Source organism: Apodemus sylvaticus, chromosome 19 (genome assembly GCF_947179515.1).
Source record: "Apodemus sylvaticus chromosome 19, mApoSyl1.1, whole genome shotgun sequence".
Taxonomy (NCBI): Eukaryota; Metazoa; Chordata; class Mammalia; order Rodentia; family Muridae; genus Apodemus; species Apodemus sylvaticus.
The window spans coordinates 59,579,596-59,586,418 of NC_067490.1; the positions used below are offsets into that span (position 1 = coordinate 59,579,596).

The 6,823-nt window shown below is 41.6% G+C and overlaps 1 pseudogene; it reads left to right on the forward strand.

Moving 5' to 3' along the window:
- Positions 1 to 5,457: 5,457 nt before the first annotated feature.
- LOC127669377 (60S ribosomal protein L7a-like) lies at positions 5,458 to 6,206 on the forward strand (annotated as a pseudogene).
- Positions 6,207 to 6,823: the final 617 nt, after the last annotated feature.

Below are 6,823 nucleotides of genomic sequence, written 5' to 3' on the forward strand. Positions count from 1 at the left end.
CTGTGATTCTGATAGGTCTTCCTTTATATGTTACTTGGCCTTTTTCTCTTACTGCCTTTAGTATTCTTTCTTTGTTTAGAACATTTGGTGTTTTGATTATTATGTGACGGGAAGTATTTCTGTTCTGGTCCAGTCTGTTTGGAGTTCTGTAGGCTTCTTGTATATTCATGGGCATCTCTCTCTTTAGGTTAGGGAAGTTTTCTTCCATAATTTTATTGAAGATATTTGCTGGCCCTTTAAGTTGTAAATCTTCACTCTCATCTATGCCTATAATCCTTAGGTTTGGTCTTCTCATTGTGTCCTGGATTTCCTGGATATTTTGGGTTACAAGCTTTTTGCACTTTGCATTTTCTTTAACTGTTGAGTCCATGGTTTCTATGGAATCTTCAGCATCTGAGATTCTTTCTTCTATCTCTTGTATTCTGTTGTTGATATTTGCATCTCTGTCCCCTGATTTCTTCCCAAGGCTTTCTATCTCCAAAGTTGTCTCCCTTTGAGTTTTCTTAGTTGTTTCTACTTCTGATTTTAGATCCTGGATGGTTTTGCTTAGCTCCTTCCCTTGCATGTTTGTGTTTTCCTGTAATTCTTTAAGAGATTTTTGTGTTTCCTCTTTCATGAGCTCAGCCTGTTGACCAAAGTTCTCCTGTATTTCTTTAAGAGATTTTTGTGTTTCGTCTTTCATGACCTCAGCCTGTTGAGCAAAGTTCTCCTGTATTTCTTTAAGTGTTTTTTGCATTTCCTCCTTGTTGGCTTTTGTATTTTCCTGGATTTCTTTCAATGATTTTTGTGTTTCCCTTGCAAGGGCTTCTAACTTTTGATCCATTTTCTCCTCAATGTCCTTCATGTGTTCCTGTACCAGCATCATGACCAGTGATTTTAAATCCAAATCTTGTTTTACTGGTGTGATGGGGTATCCAGGACTTGCTGGTAGAGGAGAATTTGGTTCAGATGTTGCCATATTGCCTTGATTTCTGTTAGTGACGTTTCTGCGTTTGCCTTTTGCCATCTAGCTCTCACTGGTGTTACTTGGTCTTGTCAGTGCTGGACTCACCAGTGCAAGCTGCCCCTTCCCCGTTGGCCTCTGGTGCACAGCTTACACTCTGCACTGCCTATAGACAGGGTGCTGTTGTCCAGGCTGTTCAGTTCCCGAACCAGGCACCTGAAGGCTCCCGCTGGGGCCCGCAGGATTTATTGAAGCACACCGACTTCTCCCAGCTGGCCGCCCGGAAGCCCCCACTAGCCTCTTGAGGGACCTGGAGATGTGGCGGCCACCCAGGCTGATCTGAAGCGGAGAGAGTTGAGCTGGGGGCTTCTGCCTGAGGCCTTGCCCCAGATTGTGTCTGTGGACCAGGTGGAACCCGTGTGCACCCCCAGGGAGCTCCGAAGGTGAATGTTGCTGTGACCTCCCCTGTGCTCCGCTCACTCCGCTGGGCAGCCGATTTCCCCAACCGGGCTGGCGCACACTAGGTTAGCCTTGTCGCCTGGGCCCTGTGTCCAGGCAAACGCCTGGGAGGCCAAGGTCCGAGCAAAGTTCCCCTAGGGCTATGTCTGTTATTTGGGTCCGCCAGGTGACCCGGATGGCGGGCGTGCGCGTCCGCGCTCCGCGAAAGCACCGGGAGAGTCTGTTGTGCTAATAACCTCCTGGGCTGGTTGACACACAGATGGCCCACCAAGCCGCCCAGTTCTTGGGGTCAGTCCTGTGCCTTTTGGGGCCTAGACCCCCGTTTTGTTAGCCTCAGGCTACGCTTGTTAGCAGTCTCTGCCCTCCCGAGCACTCTGGCTCCTGTAGGCAAAATGGCGGCGCGTGCACCGGCCGGGGCAAAAAAAAAAAACTCCTGGCTGGGTTGGCGCCCCGATGGCCACTCGAACAGCCCAGGGCCTGGGTGCAGGCCAACGCCCGTCTGGCTCAGACCCCTGCGGTGTTGTGCCTAGGATTATGTTTGTGTACCTCAGTCTGACCGATCTCTGGAGCCCGGGATCAAGATGGCGGTGAGTCTCTCCTGACTGGCGGGCAGCCGAGTTCTGAAGTGGCTTCCGTGCAGCGAAAGGCTCCGCAGAACCGCAGTTGCTTGCCGCCCGGCTGGTCAGCGAAGGTCAGTGGTCGTGGGCGCAGGGCCTAACTGGACCCTGTGTCGCCTTGGTTCCACCGCTGATGGCCCTTCAGCTGGAGCAGCCACTGCTACCGCCGCCGCCGCCGCCCAGAAGTAATCTCCTAGATCTTCATAGGTAAAGTAAATGCTGATACAACAAAATTATGGAACAGAATAAAACAATGTTTGAAAACTAAAAATTGTTTATTTACACATTTTATTTATTTATGCTTCATAAAATTCATCTCTGAAAAAATGAATATTCAAATGTGATTTTCAGATAACAGTCTACTCAACAAGTTGGAGTTACTCCTCTTGCTATTTAGCATCTTTACAGCAGACTATTTTCTTATAGTTAAAGCAGATCTCAGTCTCTCTTTTTTTCATTGAAAGTTTACAGCAACCTTGTGATGGTCTATAAGGACCCACTCAGTATAAGATATGAATTATGTTATTTGATTACACATCAAATAACAGATCATCAGATGCATACATTATAAAATGGGGGGTGGAAGTCCTATATGTTAAGGTAATAGTTCCAATAACTTTTATCTTTAACGTAAATTTTAAAAATTAAATATAGGTACGGGTGTTTTGTCTGCATATATGCCTATGAATCACATATGTGTCCGGTGCCCACAGAGGCCAGAAGAAGGCAACAAGTCCATGGAACTGGAATTAATGTTGATTGCAAACCTCTGTGTGAATGCTGGTAATAGAATTCGGTTCCTCTACAAGGCAATATTCTTAACTACTGAGCCATCTATCCAGTCTCATGAACAACTTCTTAATGAGTTCTTTGTGATAAGCACTCTAACAAGCTTTCCCCACTCTGAAAAATCCTTTAGCACCTGTTCCCAAATAAGATAATCTTATTTCAGTATTTTAAGATTCTTTTAAGTGTTTGTTTTGTTATTTTCCTAATAGCTATGGATAATCTAGGTAGCAATAATTTATCAGTGCCTAATATATAGTAACAAAACAGCTGATTAAAAGTTAGTACTTCTGGAATCCACAGAAAGTACCTGAAATTAAGGGCATGATGCCCATTGAAGCAGCATAGTTTCTGAAATGACTTTATTAAGATAAGCACTCCTAATTTTTTGATGATAAGTTAGGCTAAATTCTTATTTCAGGAGAATATGTTGTAGAATAAATATGAATAAGAACATTGTATCTATTATTCTGATTATAAAATAATTATTTCCAAAATCATAACTTATAGAGCTCACTGAATACTGTTTACTTAGCATTACTACAGTTTTCAAACATGAGTAATCCAATAGTTTTGTTTTTTAAATGAGCAATTTTAGACTTACTCTTTAAAATTCTTTCACAATTAATTTTATCTAACTCATATCAATTTGCACTCCACCTTCCCCTTTCCATATCTCCTGAGACAAATGTGACTTACCTTCCTATGTATTCATTATTATTCTCTGTCTTCAGTTTTTTGAACAGTGTTAGTTATTTTTATGATATATCATGGTACACTTATTGAATTCAATGATTTAATATTATTTTTTCTTTTTTAATTTTTCTGTCATAAAATATATACTGACCATGTCATCCCTTCCTCCCTTCCTCCCAGACCCACTAGACACCTCATGCTCCTATATTTCCTTTCAGAAACGAACAAGCCTCCAAGTGATATAAGTTATCACAGCATAACAAAATGCAATAGGACTAGACACAGACTCTCATATCAAGGCTGGACAATGCAACCCAGTAGGGGGAAAAGGGTCTCACGAGCATGCAAAAGAGTTAGAAACACTCAACTCTCATTATTAGAAGTCCAACAAAAAATGGATGGAGCTAGAAAACAATTATCCTACGGAAGCCAACACAGATGCAGAAAGATAAGCATGATATATACTCACTTATAAGTGGATATTAGCTGTTAAGTAAAGGACAGTCACTTTTGCAATCCAAAGATAAAGTGGTTTAAGCGGGAAAGCATATATTTCCATGGAAAGGAGAAAATAGATTAGATTTTGAGAGTGGATTGGAGGCAGGTGAGAATGGAAAAAAGGAGAGAGACTTGATTTTCTTACTTAGTGATTTATCACAATTTCAACTCACAAAGGTATAGTCATCCAGAAGTGTTTAAAATCATTGCTGAATTTCAGACTAAGTTCCTATTGACCTGCTGTCCATATGTCTGTTCATATTTTCATATAAGTATATTATATTTACATTCAGTTTGAAAACATACATTGTTTTATTAATATTTATAGTACTTTTGGGTTCATTGGTTATAAGAATTGTATTTATTTTGAAAACATCCTTTTTTAAAGAGTATTTTTATAATAGACATATATGAAGCATTGGATAAAACATTTGAGCAAGATTAGTCATATTTTAACTCTTTAAAAGATGAAATGACTAAAGCAATAATACTTCACTCAGGTAATCAACATCTGAAGAATATAGTGCTTCTAAGTTTGGTTTCAGTGATAGACTGAGAAAAATGAGTTAAAAATTAAAGTCTAGTTGTTCTAGTGATTCTAGTATGAAATAGATACAGGCAGATCTTATGAATGGCTGTCTGAAACAATGCTGTCTTTCCTATGTACTAATTAGATACTGCAGCCCATACTTTGCAACCTTCCTAGGACTGCATGTCTGTCAATGTGTCTCATCACTTACCTTATTTTGATAAACCCCCGTTATTTGATTAAAGAGCAATTATAAAGTAAGATATTTGAAGTTTTTCTTTTCAAGAATACAGAGATATTCTAGTATGAAGGTGAGAGTTTAAGATTTTCCTCAGAACTCTCAGGGTTTTGTTTAGACAAAGGAGCCAAGTGGAGGAAAAGCTCAAGTTAGGAAGACAATAGAAAATACGAAGACTTTTGAGTTATCATTTTCTTTGCTATTCCCTAGAGTCCTGTGCATTGTTTTCACAGACAACACATTTATTCTTCTCCAGAGTGATTAGACAGAGAAAGTTCCCTGGGAAAGAGCTCTCCAAAGACATGCTTCTTCTCATGTACAGTTATCTTCTGTGCTGAGGTAGAAGACAAACTCTGCTGCATTTGAAAAAAAATTGATTACATTTCCTAACACACAGAACACCCACTAACATGTACACGATTAAAGATGACCTTGTTTGAATCAGTTATTCTGAGAAACTTAAGTGAGAATTTTTTATATTACTTTATTTATGGGAATCAAATAAAATTTAAGATTTTAGTTATTCCCAATATACTAATAAAGAGTAATTAAAACCATGAGAATAATAAAAATAACATGCAATTAATTCAGAACCCATTATAAATAATCTAGAATACTAAGAAAACTTCTAATTCTTTAGTATTTTATGACAATTAAAAGGCAATGATGAGCTCTCTACCAGCCAACCAAGATGCCTAAAGGAAAGAAGGCCAACGGGAAGAAGATGGCCCTGGCCCCCACCATCGTCAAGAAACAGGAGGCCAAAAAGGGAGTCAATCCTTTGTTTGAGAAAAGGCCCAAGAACTTTGGCATTGGATAGGACATCCAGCCCATCTAACATGCTTCATCAACTGGTCCTGCTACATCAGGCTGAAGCGGCAAAGAGCCATCCTCTATAAGTGGCTCAAAGTACCTCCTACCATTAACCAGTTCACCCAGGCCCTGGACAGGCAAACAGCTACACAGCTGCCTAAGCTTGCCCACAAGTACAGGCCAGAGACAAAGCAAGAGAAGAAGCAAAGGCTACTGGCCTGTGCTGAGAAGAAAGCTGCGGCCAAAGGGGACGTCCCAACTAAGAGATCACCTGTCCTCTAAGCAGGAGTCAATACAGTCACCACCTTGGTGAAGAACAAGAAGGCTCAGCTGGTGGTGATTGCCCATGATGTAGACCCCATTGAGTTGGTGGTTTTTCCTGCCTTCCCTGTGTTGAAAGATGAGGGTGCCCTATTGCATCATCAAGGGAAAGCCCAGGCTGGGGTGCCTGGTCCACAGGAAGACATGCACCACTGTCACCTTCACACAGGTTAACTTGGAAGCCAAGGGTGCTCTGGCTAAGCTGGTGGAAACTGGGGAGGCAAAGTCCTGGGTCCTAAGTCTGTGGATCACATTGCCAAGCTAGAAAAGGCAAAGGCTAAAGAACTCACCACTAAATTGGGTTAAATGTATACTAAGTTTTCTGTACATAAGTATAATTACAAAATTATCTGCAAACAGAAAAAGGCAATGATGGAGGTTAGGGTTAGAAGGAAGAAGAAAGCAATCACTGGACGGGGTGTGGAGGGGACCTGGGTGGTAGAGGAGACAAGGAGGGGAAGAGAGGAACATGATTAGGTATTGGGTGGGAGAGGGGGAGGGAGGACAGTACTGAAGCCCTGAGGGCCAGCAGAAAGAATGGTAATGGGTAACCTCGGGAGATAAGAGATGGGGGGGACTCCCCTAGAATATACCAGAGACCTGGGAGGAGAGACTCTCAGAACTCAAAGGAAGGGACCTTAAATGAAATGCCCTACAGTGGGGAGAGGGAACTTGTAGAGTCCACCTCCAGTAGAAAGACAAGGTATCAAGTGGATTGATGGAGTTGCCATCCCACAGTCAATAACTCTGACCCAGAATTGTTCTTGTCTGAAAGAACTACGGGTCAAAAATGAAGAAGAGCCTGAGGGAAATGAGGTCCAGAAACAGGACCAAATTGGGATCCAGCTCAAGGGAAGATCAGAAGGCCAGATACTATTACTGATACTATGGTATGCTTACAAACAGGAGCCTAGCATGACTGC